Here is a 17,755-nt window from a genome sequence, read left to right as displayed (position 1 = left end):
CCCCTAAATGACTTATAACCTGTACAGAAGATGTACCACAATGTTTTGTAAGATGTTGAAATTAAAATATATTTGAATACACTTAAGATATTAAACAAAAATTAAGAAATTTTATATTTACTTCAACTAGAAAAAAACAAAAACAAAAAAAAAAAAAACAAGCACACAGTTTATTAAAAAGGTATCAAATTATGCATAGGTCACTGAGAGGATTAAAAAATAGAGCAAACTGCAGCTTCTATGGCACTTTCATTTAAAAGAACAATATTGAAAAAAAAGAAGCCAATCAGAAACACATATGCATCAAAGTCCGCAAAACTGTAGTGACCCAAAAATTGAGCAGAATAGGAACCTGTCCGAGGAATGTTCTGGAACAGCTCCTTCCCTCTCGGACCGCACCAACATCCCAAAGCTAAAGACAAACCTCCAGAGAAATTTACCTCGCGCTGTTGCTGCTGCCCTCTGCTTGTTAAGAGGAAATGGAGGGGCTCTGAATCTGACATGATGAAGATAAGAGGTCAACAGGCCTAAAACAAGAGCCTGGTATATCCTTCATCAATCCCACATGTTTGGAGCGGGAGTGGCGAGGAGAGGGGGTGGGGGGTTGAGATTCAGATTCTACTTCCAGGAGTATTTCTGTCCTATATAGTACACATGAACACACACACCCCCACGCCCACACACACACATAGACATACACTGGGCAAAATGACAGCTCAGCGAGGTTTGCGTGCGAGGGGCCAGGGCTGGTGTTGTGTGGTCTGTGTGTATGCGAGCGTGAGGAAGAATCTGAAGAGAGTTCTGGGCAGTGCATGTGTGTGCATGAATATCTGTAGATGTGTGTGTGGTCTGGGTGTGTGGTCTCCGGCGCGGGCCTGGGGAGAGCCTGCTGACGGCTGGGATGAGAAAAGAGCCGCTGTGTTTACTTTACTCTGGGGGCTGCTCATGGACACGGGAACACTGCCCAGACCCTTCTCTGTAACATCCAGCACGCACACGCCCACACACACGTGTGGAACATCATGCACGCTCGCACAAGGAACCGAGTCGCAAGTAACGGGACTCCTCATGTCATGCATCACCACAAATACCCTGCTAACAAGGTCAGAGAAATTGTAACTTTATTCAAACGGACGCTTAACTGCAAACTCTTTTTTTTTTCTTGCCATAGAGCAACATGAAAAGGAAAAGAATCCCCAAATGGAACCGTTTAAGGAGGCAGCATCTTCCTACAAAGGGATAAAATGGCGAGCCTCTAGGGGGCATTAGAAGATGATAAACCACTTTGTTCCAACATGTGTCAAGCTCCAACTTTTTTTGTTGGCTAAATTTAATCATAGATTGTTTTTAGCTTCCTTTCTACAGCCGGAATCCCTCAGAATCATGATGCTGCCACTTTCCCATGTATCACTCTTTACTTTTCTTTGAAGGTCACCAACACCAGAGTTGCCTCTAATTATACAGCAGCTGTTAGAGAAAACTATGCAAAATATTTTTTAAATAGAAATTGTTCATATTGTTGAGTAAAGAAGTAACGTCTTTTTAACTTACATCTAGGATGGAAAAAGCAGATCATTTTTGTTGAGGTTAGGTCAACATAAAAGTTTTGAACATCTAGATAAAAAATAAGATAAAAGATTCGACTGAATTATAATGGCAAGAAATTACAAATTTACTCAACTGATTCTTTTATTGGTACATTAATTCAATGCCAAATTAAGCTATGAGTTGAAATATTGAAGATAAGTTCATCTACGTATCATTTGTAAAGAAAACTATTCTTTTGATGATTCCCTTTACAAAAGGATTTAGAGCTTTTGTTTTTTTACATAATCTTAAAAAAATATCAGTAACAGCTCAGGTTGTTGAATCACAGTGTGCTTTAAAGAATGTGACTGAAACAATTCATAATTACAAAAAAAAGAAAGGAAAGAAAGGTTTACTAAGTTTTTATTTAAATGACTTATCATAACCAATCCAGACCTGTAAGAGTGCATCCGCATCCATATCTAAAAGATAGATCAACTTATTAGCCAATTACTAGATTTTTGCTGGATCTTTTTTTTAATTGTTGTATTTTATGATGCAACGATGCCCAGACCATTCAGCCAAAGATAGAAATAGATTTTTGTTGATTGGCTTTTAACTAATGATCAAAAACTAGAAAGCTCCAACTTTTTTGTTTCCATTAAATAGATCAAAATGAAAAACTGGCACTTCTTTCAGTTTGGAAATGCCTAAACAATCCACATATTTCTTTGTATTCTGTTTCACCGTAAGTAAAAAGCAAACAAAAGCCAGGAATATGCATTTCCTTCAAAATCAAGAAAAAATATTGCATTCTCTATTTTGTATTAAATTCAAAATGACAATTTCTACCAAAGTGCTAGTGATTTCTGTTAAGGTTAGTGTTTCTTGAACTAAACATTGGAACTAAATGTTTAGTTAGTTCCAATGTTAAAATGATTAAGTTTATTTGTGTTACAGACCTTAGAATGACAATCAGAATCAGCAGGTCACTCTGCAAAAAACAAACAAAATAAGGCCACCAAGTGCCTGAATCGTGTAGTTTTGGCCCATAGAACCTTTTCTTCATAGAAGCGCTACGAAGCCTAATGATTTGCAGGGAGGATCAGAAGAGTATTCGATAAAAAGAGCAAACGGAAAATCAAGAATCCAGTTTTGACATCTGTTTGCTTCTTTTACTCTCACGCGCACATTTAAGTTCTGAATAATAAACTATCTTGATTATCTCAGATTGTCTTGATTATCTGAAACTGTTGCTTCCCACGAGATGCATGATAAAATTAGATAAAATTAGACAAAATTAGTGTATCTCCTTTTAGTTCTTGAACGTGAAGGATGTGCTACGTTCACTGCATTAAAAATACAAATGCTACTAAAGAAATAAGATGATATTTTTAGTTGGGTTTAGCATTTTCCCTGCCATTTCAATTATTTTTAGATTGAGAAACATGTGCATAAACAATCATTATGCACAAATAAAAGTCTTGCATGGATTAGATTATAGATTTAGTAAAACCTGCCAACAATAAGGATTTTTCTTCTTTTAGACTCTCAATGCAATTCTAACCGCATCATATTTTCCTCTGGTTATACTAACTCTTAGCAACAACTAAAAGAATACTAATATTGTTGCAAGTGAAGCATCAATATTCTTGATGCTAAATTCAGGATTTACTTAAATGACAATGATTTGAATTATTCTAACACCAAACATGAAAAACTGTAACAACACAAATAAACAACTATATCTAAACTAGCTGACCCCCTATAATCGCAAGACACATGACCCAGTGCCCCATGACGATGTCATGAATAAGGCGTTCAAATTTTGGATCATTTAGCCCTCGGAGCTAAAAGGTGACTCACATATGGCAATGATTGGCATAAATTTGTGCTGGAGTGTGAGTGTAAGCGAGTGTGTGATGGGTTCAGCGGGCACAAAGGGACCCATTTAAAACAGCTCATCACCCTCAATCCATCCCCCTCTAAGCACCAAACACACACACACACACCATTTTGCTCTGCGCTCTCTCCCCATCATTACATAAACACTAGAATCCATCAAAGATCCCTTCGACTCCTCTGAATGCACAGAGGCAACCAAACATCTCCCAGTCTAGGATGACTGGGCCGACCCTAAACAATCTTCTTTACTGTTCGCTCACAACCACGCTGCTCTAAGATGTGGACGGCCTAATGTAGCAGATAGCCAGAAATTGACCATAATATGTGTGAATTGTATCAGATTCCATATAAATGGGCTCCATTAAAACGGACTGTGCAGAGTCTGTTTGGAAACTTGTCCAGTGACTGCTGACCGTTTCTACAATGAGTCAGCATCTCCTCTGCAGAGCAGCCAGCCTGAAAGTTCATGGAGACTCTTCAGGAAGACAAACTGATCAGATGTTTGTCTCTGGCTCCCCGTCCTACCAGCATCATATTTACCCACAGGCTCTGTTATGTTTGGGGCCATCTGTTTGTTTGTTTGTCGGTCTCCAGCGCTTCACTGAGTTAGGCTTAATGAAGAGAAGTCGCCAATTTCCCAGATAAAAAAAATCTTGAAACAATAAACAGAAATATGAAGAATAGGCCTGCAACTGTAAGAAAATGTTTTCAGAGGATTAGGAGGCTGGAGACAGGCGGCTCTGCCTGGTGATGAGGCTCAGTGGAGCAATCTGAACCTTGGTGAGCCGGGCTGGAACGTTGCTATCCCGGTTGGTTTATGTAAAAAAAATACAAGCGTGAGAAACATCCAGAGTCAAAACAGAAGCGATGTAATTAATAATGGAGCAGAAATGCAATATGTTACAGCAAAAATCTGTACTTCATAACTACATATAAATTATAACAAAAGAATGAATATTTAAATTGACGGGTTTATTACTTTCTCTTATTGATAGGGCTCTAACTCATTTAGAAGTATTTTTTTTCAAAGAATGCTTGAATATTATTCAAATAATTTATTCTTAATAAAATTTCCTGTTTTTCTGGAATAAATTTAGTCACAAACTGGTGTTACAGATAAACTGAATTAAGTTTATATTGAATAAAAGTACCAAAAATACATTTGTTTCTTACTTTGCTTGTGCAACTGTCTCAAAAATTATTTTACTACTAAGCAAATTAGAGAAGAAAATGTGAATTAATCTCCTATTTAAAAAAAACTATATGGTCCAGGAAAAATCCTGGACCATATAGGACCAGTTTATCTTCCCATCATGTGCAGTGAGCAGGTAAAGAATGTAGCATAACTTTTAGAGATGTAACAAAAGTGCAGCAAAGAGAGGCATCTTAGAGTCACCAAGTCTCCATAGTAACTGTTAAATTAAAGCAACATGCCAGCTGGTTGTTTGCCAGAAGAAGTTTTAATTTCCCTACTGCTACAGACTTAAACGTGTAGTTTTATAAACTCTACTTGGACTTTTACTGAATGCGATACTTGAAGAGATTAAACAAATTTAAGCAGCTCAGCAATTTTAGATGAGAGTTGTGTAAAGCAGGATGAATGTGAAAAAACACCTGATGGACATTGTGAAATACAGTAGAGGGTCTGTGATGCTCAGAGTCTGTTTCTCTCACAAGCATTCTAGAAATATTGTTCGAGCACATGGCATTAGGAGCTCTTTGAAACAACACACATTGTAAATGAAAATCAGATGGGATTTTTATTGGATGTCTTAAGATTAATGACCCAAACCATATGGCAGAATCTTGAAAGAAATCCTACAGAAATTCTGTGGGATTCTAAGGGAGGCAGCTTAAACCAGGGATGTCAATAATCACAGCATTGGCAATTTAAAGCACAAATAAATACAGGGTACTAAATTTCGTTGGGTGAAATTGTGATGCTTCAGTAACTATATAAACTTATTTTTAAGTTGTGAATAAGTTTCTAAGTTTCAGTCTTCTGTTTCTCTGTCTGTAAATTCAAGGTTCACTGTATTACAGGAACCACAGAGTGAAGACCAGTGGCCTGGTAAGGCTTTTAGCTGGGTCGAGGCTACCAGGTGGGTCACACCGCAAAGAGTGCAGGGGGATAAAGGGTTAGGGTGAGCTTGGTTAGTAAATAGGGCTTAGCCTGACCCCCGTCACTCAATTCACCCCAGCCTCAGTGGAGCAGCATCACTGAGGAAAGCCTCAGAAAATACAGCCCACCACATTCCACCAAAACAAACAAGCAGGGCCACCCAAATTTTTCAATTAGAGCCCCAGGAGGGGACAGGAAATGGATCAGTGTAGCCTTGCCCCTGTGTTTCCCCCCTTCACTCCTTCTCCCCTCTGACTTAGGAGAAGTGGAGGAGAAGGTGAGACAAAGTGCTCTAAGTGTGGCCCTACTAGCATGGATATAAACACAAATCACAGACATTTGTAGGACACAACCCCAGCTTGCTGTGAACTTGTCAATCATCTGCTCTCTTTCACTCTCAAGTCCAATCAATCTGTTGAGCAAACACACATGCTGAAGTACTGTTTTCCCTGGACAAACCTACTTAAGAGCCTATGCTACAGCAATATTTTACTAAGCAACACAAAAAGGGATTAAAGAAGCGCAAAACGTGTTGAGACTGAAAACACTTCACTTAATGAGCCTGAAAAAAGAGACAAGACTATATACAATAACAGAGACACTTAATCGAAAAAGTTCATAGAAGCAAAATCACAGAAGAAACATAGCTGTTTTCCAAAGAGGGCATTGCTACGCAGCTTCTAAAATGGTCAATAAACTTTAAATTCAGTTTTTTCTGTAGCAAAAAGTAAACATTTTCACAAGTTCCACTTTAATAAGCATGATTAAGCCACGCAATGTAAAAATTGCTTATATAATTACAAAAGATTAAATTATGATACAGTATGTATACACATATGAAGAGTCCTGTTTAGTAGGACATTTACTAAACAGATTTATTAATGACCAAAATAATCAGTCGCCGGGAGAACTTTTAAAATTCAGCATGAAGGAATCTTTAACAATCGCTGTACCGCATAAAATTGACCTGAAATTAAATTTACGTTTAATGGTTTTATCTTATCATGCACAATTGACAATAAAGAGACTTAATAAATTGGTTTGTCCAGGTTCCAGAGTACCTAGACAGAGTACCTGGACAAACCATATCCATATCCAAAAATATGGATGTTAGGTTATTTTATCTATTAAAGGTTAACAAAAACTATAGATTTATCATTTATGATAAACAGTAAAATACAAAAAGTTTAATTATAGATAATGAAACTGTTAGGATACCGTTTCACCTAAAACTAGTGTTAGTACGTCCAGATGAGATAACTCCAGTGAGACGCTTATGTGTGCTATGGATTGTCAGCTGAGTTGTAATCTGCCCAGCCATGTTGCAGTAATCTAGAAATGCCTAAATATTTGTAAGCAAACGGTTTCTTTAAGACAAATCTTTTATCAATGACTTAGCAAGCACCCCGCCGAATTTACCATGGATCGTCCACAGAACGTGAGAATCAATCGATATATTCTGTAAAAAAGAAACGGCCCCAGGACATTAAAATTTGATAGAATTTGAACAGAGTTTGGCATAGCTAACGCTCCTGTCATAAACTTTTAGCGATAGGACAGTTAAACTACTTCAACTTCATTACTTACAAACACTGATATGTTATAGTCACCTCAGTTTAGGATATCAAGATAATTCATGGGCGATTTTAAATTAAAAACATCAAAAACAGCCTCTTTGTTGATTAATTTGAGAGCTAACTTTAGCCTAAGCTAACATCCGCTAAACGAAGCCAGTGGGTCAAATCCATGTCAAAGAAGAGAGTCAAGTACTGTTATTCGCCTTGGCTGAAATCCTACTAAAGTTTACAGTACTCTAAATTGCGTGATATAATTATTATCACCACATTATAAGAAAAGAAGGACAAAATATTGCAGAGAAATAGGAACTCACAGCTCAAAGAGGGTTGTCTGCAGAGACTGCTTCCTGTTTTCTGTAACAACTTCCGGGCAAAGCCTTCAAAATAAAACACGTGGAATATTTTGACCATTATGAATTATTTTTGTAATACACATTTGGACGAATCAATGAAACAAATATACAGCAAAATTGACTAAAATCATCTCTATTTATTCACTTTATTATTCCCTTTATCTGTGATTAAGTAAGTGATCAGATAATACATTTTTATTACACAATTTGCGGTCTACCATCGGTATGAAGCTGATGTGTTTTATTGCCATACGTTGACTAAGATTTTTTTTTTTTTTACATCAGATTTAAAAGACTGCAGATTCTGTGAAATGTCACATTAATTTGAAAGCATTTTTTAAATTTGTTGTTTGCCTCAAATACACATTCAAATGGTTAAACTAAACCATTTTAGGTAATCTTATGACAAATGTAATGCATCTTGTCAGAATAGATTCTTTGCAACAACAACAAATAAAGACAACCTGCATTTTTCTCAGGAGAATCTGACGTCCTTCGTGCAAGAACACTGGAGCGCAGTGGGAGCTCTGCTCTTTCCTTGTCTCTCTTTTCACGGTGCATCACTGAGGTATTTCCACTTGTTCTGGGAAAGTCGCAGCATCATTAGAAATGCAACAGAGACCACCCAGGCTCACGCTGGAGCACCGATACCATTACATTTATCTCACCAAATTGTGCAGGGCAGAAAGACTTTCTGTGATAAGGCAAGGCCCAGTCTCCAAGGACACCATATTGTCCAATTACACGGGGTAATCTGATAATTGAGGGATCAAACTGTGACTTGGGAGCTTGCACAGATGCTGATGTCACACAGAGGCTGTTTGTCTACAAAAACATCTACTTAACAGCAATGACGATGGAAGATTTTGATCTTATTCTCAGTGGTATAGCCATTGCCAGTGAATGAGAGCATCAGTGGTACATCACATATATCTTGTGGTGAGGCAACAATCTAATGTTGGCCTATATTACTGTATACTTATACCCATTGAACTTGTCCACTTCTAATTTTGCTACAATCAAAGGCTGCGATAGGTCTTATTGGCATTTTATTTATAAACGCCTGTTCTGTCAGAACAGAACAGGCGTCCTAGGTTGTTTTTTTTTTAAAATAGAGATCATTACTGAACAAACAGAATCATGAAGACCAAAGAACACATAGTTACAAACACCTCACACTGTTCAATGCATTGTCTAAAAATGGAAATAGTATTTAACAATTCCAAGCCTATTAGATTGTTCACTTAAGCTGTTCACTTAAGAGCGTAAATCAGTGAAACAGCCACAAGTTCCACAACTTTGCAGGAGCTGCAGAGATTTACTGCTCAGGTGTTAGAATGTTTTCATAGAACAACTATTAGACTTGTATTCTTCAGCTTGGATTGGAGGTAGAGTGGCAAAAATACAGCTGTTGCTGGAAGAAAGTCATTAGAAGTCAAAAAAGGGGAGACATCAAAATTGTGGAAAACTGTGCTTTGGTCAGATGAGAGAAAAATATAATTTCCTGGCTTACAAGCAACAATGCCCTGTCTTACATCTTGAACATACCACCTCCACAATGAAACAAGGTGGAGGCAGACTTTTTTCATCAGTAACAGAGAAGCTGATCAACATTGATAAAAAGGTGAGTAGAGGTCAACACAGGGCAATCTTAGAAGCAACAACCCTAAACATATAGCCAAAGCTTCAATTCAATGGTTTATATAAACACAACTTTTACAGTTTCTGCTTATTTTAAACAGCCATTTAAGAGAAAACATTTGAATTAATGTTCTAGTGTTTTTCAGACAGCTTAGGTTTTCTGGACAGGTGTCCAGGTGGTGCTATATTGGGCAATGATGGCAATTTAAGTTGTTACCATGACCTCCCTCACCCCTGTCTAATCCATGTCCCGTAATGGCACATGCTGGGCTGGCACCGTTGCTCATCCCTCAGCCCTATTGTTCATTGTTTGTCTCCTCTAGTTTTTCCCATGGGCCCCTGGCCAGTGAGAGGAAAAGGTCACTGTAAATATTGCACTGAAATCCCTCCTCCCACCTCATGCCGGTCCTGAAGATGGAACAGACGAGCAGTGGGTGAGCACTTCCTTCCTGCACAGGGCATAGCAACTGTAATACATCAAACAAGCAGGAGTCCTTCAGCGTCAAAGATGGCTGCTGGGAGATCACATGCTCTGTGTTTACATTGTATTAACCTGGGGGGTCCCAACCTTGGTAAAGAAAATTACAGTGTCATATTATGTACAGATTTTCTATCATGTTGGTCGTTAATTATGTATTATTTCTTTCAATTGCCCAGTATGAAGCCAGTCACTGTCTGTTTTATGTGTACCACAAAAATTTTAAAAATGTATTCCTAGGAGACTTACTGTAGCTGAGGAACGCTGACCCAAGCATGGCTAATCTCTTGCCCCTTAGCGCTGCTGTTAATATAAGACGAGAGGATTTTAAATAAACCTCTGATATTTAGGTTTGTTTTGTTTCTGAGTGCTGTTTTATCTGCAGTAGCTCTCTTTTCCTGGAGAATCTGGACTCAGGAAATCCAGGCCTGCGCCAGGCTTAGTTTGGAAAATCACCCAGATGAACAAAATGCAGGATTTAAGGAGAACAGAGTCTTTCAGACTGAATGTGAGCACATTGCTTGCCTCAATGGAAGAATAATGCAATGAACATGTATGGCCTTAAAATAATATTTAGTAGATATCATAATTTAAGACAAGTAGTCTGGTTGCAACACAGTGTAACTTTTTCAGAAGGTTAGTAGCTTTTCCAAGTGCTAGTACTTTTTTTTCTATATAAAAGCAAAAGCAACCTGAAAATATTTCATAATACCATACCACAAAGAGTCAAACTAATTCTGGTTCAGAGTTGAAAATCCCACATTGTTTTCCACATTGCCATGAAAAACAATGTGGCCTGACACAGAGGTCTTCTGTTTTGCTTTTTTGCACAAGTTTCATGTTAAGGTAATGAAAAGTAAAATCAGCCATTGATAACCTGACTAAATATAGAAAATGTAGCTTTCAAATTGTGATTTCATTTACTAAGGGAAAAAACTTGTCAAAGTCTACTTGGACTCATGTAAAAAGATAAGTATCCAAAATTGAACAGTGGCTGTGCATCCCTTTACATCAGACATAAAACCAACAGAGCACGTTGAGAAAAGGAACATTTTATCAACAGTATAACACGGTGGTGGTAATGTGATGTTCTGAGGCGGCTATACTCATTCAGGACCTGGATCATTTGTAAGTGAGGGAGCCACCAACTTCTAATCAGAAAAATCCTGGAGAATTATGTCAGCATTGTCACTTATCATTTCACAGCCTCAATTCGTTACTTGTTTATGTTGAACTTATATATAGTGTCAAAATGGGTTCCTCCAAAAACACCTCAAGAATAACATACAATACCACAGAGGCAAATGTGCTGTCAGGATTGCTAACAGTATTATGTACTTAAGCAAAGTGAAAAACTGCATTATGTAGAAGAGCAGGAAAGAGGAGACAAGTAAAAGGATGTTGCTATTTCTTGTAAAAATAAAAGCTTTTTGTAGCACAACCACTGTGAATATACACCCTAATAAAAATTGCAAAAAAAAAAAAAAAGAAATGCTGAAGTGGGACTGATCTAGATAAAAAGGCTTAATAACCAATAAATCTGGTGGATAAATTGATGACCTTCCTATGGGGATCTATCCCTCCAAAAACCACTGGGAGTTTTTCTGTATATTCCTCAGAATTTAAGTGAAAGGTCAAATTTGAGTATATACTATACAGTATGTGAATGTCCAATTCATTGCATAATAATTAGAGTTAGAGTTAATTACAAGTATGAGTGCAGTTTGATTGCTATGATTGCTATACCTTTTAGATCATAAATAGTAGAGCATATTTTATGCTATTCCTACAACATCGACAACCATAATTAACTGAAACAAGATCAAATGAATCATTCAGAAAATATTTTGGAAAGAGATAAACAACTTGATCAAAAATAATTTTTAATTATAGAAAAATTTAATAAAATAATAATAAAAATGGACATAAAATGTAAGTGGTGCCCCTTTTTACATGATTTCTCATCAGCCCCAAATTTTCAAACTCCACCTCTGGCAGACAATGGCTACAGAGGTAAATGTTGTTTGCTTTTGGTTGTTCAGTTTGTATTGAACAGTATTTCAATGTTCTGTGTTTTCAATATTAAATTTGGATACAATTTTAAATATGACTTAATAAAACGCTGGCAATATGTTGTCACAGTGAAAACCTGAGCTTTTTATTATAATGCTGTGCTTAAATTATAACACTGGCTGATGTAGAAATGGATTGAGAAAAAGCAATAATTTGGTGTTATTACTATTTCTATAAAATATCCAAGGTATTTATTTTATTTTACCAAATATTCTTTTTAAAATAATCCTTTTGCAGCTGCAACACTTAAAATTACCGACAGCTATTTTGCCTGTGTTGGTTTATGCAGATGTTACATTTAAAAGCAGTTTTATGTCAGATATAATCAAAAAGCTAAAGACTTCTAATAATAACAACACACATCTAAATATTATTGTCTGCCAAACCTACACCCCAAACTTTAGAAATCACATCAGAATAAAGTCAGACTGGAGTCTCAGGCCGTTCAGCAAAGACTGAAAGGATCTGGGAGAATTTTAGCAGGGATGTGAGAGATTTTGAGAAAGAAAATGGGAGGGTCAGAAAGGGTATAAAGGGGCATTTTCCCAAATATGTTCAGGCTTTTACCACCCAGGTTACCATAACATGTTCCCTGCCTTCTCATAACAGCTCTCCCTCAGCCCCCCCAGGCCAGACAACAGGCTACTGTGTCTCCGGAGGCGCAGTCCGGATCAGTTCTGGAGGCTTTGGAGAAACACTCTCTGGGAAAAAAAGGGGGAGCTTTACAAGCAAAATAGGAAGCAAACAAAACATGATAAAGATGACTCTGAATTAGTGCTTCTTAGGTATCTTTTTTTCCTTAATGGTATGTAGATGGAGTTTGTTGCTCATCCCCCTTAGAATGGAAAAGAAACAGATTTCCTGCATCTCGGCAAGCTGAAGCGTAATTTGATGTGGCAGGCTGGAGAATATTCAGACCTTTATTTTTGTTTATAAACAGGTGGAGGTGGTTAGACTGGAAGGTTATTTATGTTTTGGATTTGGTTCAGGCTAGTCATAATTAGCAGGAGAGCAGGAAAGAAAACAGCCACTGACAGGGTGATGTCATGCACTCTGCTTCCTTTTCTTATTGGGTTTACTAACATCATGATGCCATTCTTTCACATCCTTTAGGGCACATCTGCATTGCTGGTGTATCATTTAATCCACTCTTATTTAGGATATTATATTATTCCTACTATATTTTTGATTGCAAATAGACATAAATTGTGTAATTTAAATGCCTAAGCGACTTTCAATAATTCATTCTAAATACATTTATAGTGTTCCTGCATAAAAAAAACATTTCTTAAGATTTAAATAAAAGAGGCTGTCAAAGTGAAACAAACACTTTATAGTTCCATTAAATGCTGTGTTTTCTGAAAAACGTGAAAACTATAATTTTGGATTGTGCTGAACCCACTAACGGACATTGCGGAATTAATATAAAACTCGTAGTTTAAAATGACCGCATGACATTAAGTGAAAATAAAATAAAATCATGTGAAAGGAAGAGAAGGTCTTAACTTCCCTGAGCCTTCTAAAGCCACACATCAGTTTTCTATCCCGTGGATTTTCATGAGCACATTCAACACACTGAGGAGAAACTCAATGAACATTAACTGGACTTACTGTGAAGCACATTGGCTCTCAAACCTATGATTTAATAAAATGTTCTCATTTCCGTTGGTGAATTGGTGACAGCGATGATCCAGGTCCTTACTGGACTGAGTCCTGAATATTTTTGCAGCATGAATATTTTCTCCATTAAAAAATAAAAATAAAAATGAACCTCATTAAAGGCCAGGAGGGGGCGCCCAAGAATGTCATTTAAGATCTTTATGCAGATGTTGGGACAAACATAATATTGGACTCTGTGATGGGGAGAATTTGTGACTGAAGATCTCCTAAATACAAATTAACAACAATATTGATCAAAGTTTTTTGCTGTGGAGCTGAATATAAGATAGATTAACCTGAAGCTGTTAATTAATTAATTAATTAATTAATTAATTAATAGATTCTTTAATAATAATAATAATAATAATAATAATAATAATAATAATAATAAGCGTATTGAATAAAGTAATACCTATTTTATCTATTTGATTTACACCCTAATCACATGGAACACATGTTGAATTCTAGGCTCCTCAAGAGCTGTTGTTCCTCTAACAAAATCCTGAATCTCAAAAATCTGCAAACAGCTCAGTTTGTCACGAAACATTTGTTTGGTGACAAGCAAATGTTTGTTTGTCACCAAAACATTTCATAGTCAATCCTAGTTTTTCTCAATCTTAGTTTTTTTTTGGTCCCAAAGCGATTCCCACCAAAGCACCAATCGCTTTGGTGCATTTCTCAGAACAGAATTGAAACGCTCAAAACTACGTGTTCAGTCTTCAAATCATTCTGTCACTTTTGCACATAAAAAAATCTGTTTCTCAACAAGTTGCGAATGCTTTCGTACATCCATGGAAGTGTTAACATTTTTAATTTTCATGTTGATCAACCTGTATTATATGAGTCTCTGTTGAACAGCCTGAAACTCCACAACCTCAGCAGAAAGCTTGAACAAGTTCTCATAATATATTTCTATACATTTCCACTTGTTTTTTCGAAATATGTCCTGAATTGGAAAATTTCTCTCAGGTGAATTCTGATTTTTTTTTTTTTATGTATGTAGATGTTCTAAGTATTAATCAACCAATGATCAACCAGTTTTATGAAAAAACTTGAAAGCAAATCACATAAATCATTAACTGGCAAGTTTTAAGGTATAGAAATAATAATTTAACAGGAGGGCCCAGATGCCTGTGGAGGGGTATGAGTATTTATCCAAGTACTGTAAGAGAACAGAAAAATGAGGAAAGTCAGCTGTGATTCAGCAGTTTAGATAGATACAACCAACTGGGACCGACCTACAGAACTGCAGCAGATAACTGACCAGCTTATCTGCCTCTCCCCCAGACAACAACAAGCACACTCCAGCATAGAGAACATGACTCCCCAAGTTCATATTGTTCAGAGCAATGCTCAGGCAATATATGTTGATAATAAAATACATCAATTGAGTTTCTATTTAGGACACCCAACATGCTGCCTGTAAGCATGACATTACTATGGAACTAATACACTATGTTTAATTTATTTTACCACATTCTAAGGCAGGGGTGTCAAACTACAGTCCTCAAGGGCTGCACTCCTGCAGTTTTTAGATGTGCCACAGGTACAAAACACTGCTTGGAGGTGATTAAGCCACACAAGTGTCAAACTGGAGTTTGACACCTGAGGTATGCAACTCAGGTGTTGCATACACCTGAGTTGTAGGTTTGCAACTAAGATCTGAAAGGTAGAACATTACATTTTCCAGCTTGATCCTGTACTGCCTGCTCTGATGTTCCTATGTCTGGAGCATCTCCTTAATCAGAAATCGGAAGTTTTTGAAACTTTAACACAAGTATAGATTACATAGCTAAAGCACAACACAATGTTACATTTCTAACAGTGGAAGAACAAGGATATTGATGGGGACAGAGAGGAAGAGGACGAGAAGTGAGGCTGTGTAGAGGAGGCATTAAGAGGCAAAACAGAGGAAGCGACTGAAGAGGATGAAGATATATACCAATTTCCATTACTCCAACATCATCAGGCAATGGTTTGCAATCCACAACAAGATGCTGATGGAGTTTCTCTCACCCTATTTTCCTTAGCCCCATTAAATACTTTTTAATGGGGTTAAAAAATACTTAACCCCATTAAATATTTGTTGTTAAAGATTTAATGGCGTTAGTGTACATTAGTCATAAGTGTACAACTTATGTGTAAAGTCATATTGGCACTTAGTAAAGAGTATGACCACCAACTGCATGCACACATGACACTTCTGGCTACCATGGGTGCATTGTGTGATGATGTCACAGCAGAGGCTGGATAAGACACTTTATAAGATTATTCCACACACTGCAGTGTAAGAGAAGATATTCCTTGTGATATAGATGACAGTTTGTGGGCCAACAGTCAGAAATTTAAGGAGGTTTAGGATGACAACATTCTTATTGTCTTTGAAATGTTGAACCAAAGTGACTGAAAAAAACAATGTTAAAAGAGTCGGGGGACATTCTTACAAATAATTGCAAGAAGAAATGTATAACAAAATATAAGAAGCTATAAACAATCACTCAAAAAATATAAATCCAAATTGACTTCACTGTTATTCCTAGCTTTTTGGATAGACTGTTTGGAGTTGATCATAATGAGAAACTATAAATTAGTTGCAAATTTTTCATTTGACATGTCAGCTTGTAAGCCGAAACAGGCCTGAGACTGGGGTGAAGATTCATCTTTCATCAGTACTATGACCACAAATGTATAGCAATTCTAGGATGCAATATTTAAATCAAAGCCTGATCATGTGTTAGAAGCAGTAAATCAATTTCAGAATTTGTGGCAAAATTTTAAGCTTGATGTTCATAGTGACTCACCGTCCAACATGGCTGAACTTCAGCTATTTTCCTTGAAAAAATAAAGGAAACACTTCAGTCTCTAGATGTGCAGACAGAGACAAAAACAGAAAGATTAAATTACAGAAAAAGGTATAAGTGGTTATATAAAATACTTACTCGGGGTGCATTATTACAATTAAAACGTTTTAAAAAATCATAAGTTTTACAATTGTGCACTACTTTGTGCCAATCAGTTATAACAAATTCAGTTGAAAACACATTGATGTGTGAAAAAAATATAAAAAAGTGCAAGGTAGTGTACAGAGAGGATTATCTGCCCAGGAACAACAGAGGCAAGGCAAAACAAAAACAACAACCTACCTGAAACAAATACATTTCTGAGTAACTTTTTGCATACAAGATCCTGGTTGAGAGAGTGTGTGTGTGTATACATAAATACATTATCTGTTTGCATCACACTGTATGTGTGGGTGGTGAGTTGAAGCTGGGAGGCTGTTTGTAGTGAAAACAGTGAGAAAGAAGACACAAAGAGGAAACTAAAAACAGACTGCTCTTTGAAGTGGAGAATGAACGATTCCACCCAAACCAGCCATACATTGATATATCTGCCATAATACTTTATTAATAGTGAAGATAATGTGTGAAGGCCATAAATTGTGATATTGATGGCCTAAAGGCACTGAGAAATTTCCTGTATCTTAAGTGGATGAGGTGGTGGTGCATACAGGAAGGGGAACAGCATATGTGAAGTTCAGCAAGAGGCGTGTTGCAGCTATAGGATCGTGCAGAAAGGTGCCTTCAGTGCAAATTGAGGTCAGTTTCAGCTGAGTGGCCCTTTCAGCTTTGATCCTTCAGCCGAATGGGATAAAAGACATCCTGCTTCCCTTGTTAAGGAGAACCGGGAGTCGGGTGGAGAAGTTGTGCATGGGGGTGTGTGTGCGTGTGTGTTTGAGTGTGGTTTAATGGCGAATAAATCTTTTATCTTTCATTACACAAAGATAATCTATTTTCATCTCTCACCTCTCCACTGGTAAACTCCTCTAATTATCCCCCACCCTCACTTTTTCAGCTTGTATAAACCCTAATGGGCATTACTATTATCCTTGCTTTGTCTGTCTATCTGTTCTTCCCTGTCTCCTCTCTCTATTCTGTCCTATTGCTTTGCAGTGTATTCAAAATCTGAACTTTGATCCTCCCACGAACTGTCAGACTCTGGACCTGAGGCCTGAAGCAATTAGCTGTTTGCACGCATTTCTGCTTTCACATATGAATTGTTTCAATCACAGTTTTGATTTGATTTATTTATTTAAAACACTTTTTTTTTTTTTAAATTGTTTGTTTGGACTTGATTCATTCTGGTACAGTAAAATATAGGCCAGGAGAAAACAGTACTGAAGAACAAAACAACCAAAGTAAGGTTTTGTACTTTTAATAATTTTGCAGTTCTTTAACAGATGAAGTTTAGTGTAGATTTCATCCAAACCATACAGGTCAATTTTAAGCTTGTCCAAATTTAATGTATAATCAGTTGGTTTATGAAATGCTAAACTTGGAGACATTAGCTACTTTTTTATAGTTAAAAACAAAATTGACATTTCTACCCTTTAAGTTTTATTTGAAACTTAGAGGGTTTCAAA

General features: G+C 36.8%; 1 protein-coding gene across 2 annotated transcripts in view; it reads right to left on the bottom strand.

Moving 5' to 3' along the window:
* The window catches only part of exoc2 (exocyst complex component 2), a 59,019-nt gene extending 42,774 nt beyond the window's left edge, over positions 1-16,245 (bottom strand). The window contains exon 1 of one of the 2 annotated variants that reach the window (XM_032571550.1): positions 16,137-16,245. The gene's annotated coding sequence lies outside the window, so the exon portion shown is untranslated. Of the gene's footprint in view, positions 1-7,445; positions 7,509-16,136 lie in introns of those variants that run through there. The other variant, XM_032571549.1, reaches the window with a different exon arrangement.
* Positions 16,246-17,755: the final 1,510 nt, after the last annotated feature.

This window comes from Xiphophorus hellerii, chromosome 9, assembly GCF_003331165.1.
Source record: "Xiphophorus hellerii strain 12219 chromosome 9, Xiphophorus_hellerii-4.1, whole genome shotgun sequence".
NCBI lineage: Eukaryota > Metazoa > Chordata > Actinopteri > Cyprinodontiformes > Poeciliidae > Xiphophorus > Xiphophorus hellerii.
This window is presented reverse-complemented; position numbering and strand designations above follow the sequence as displayed.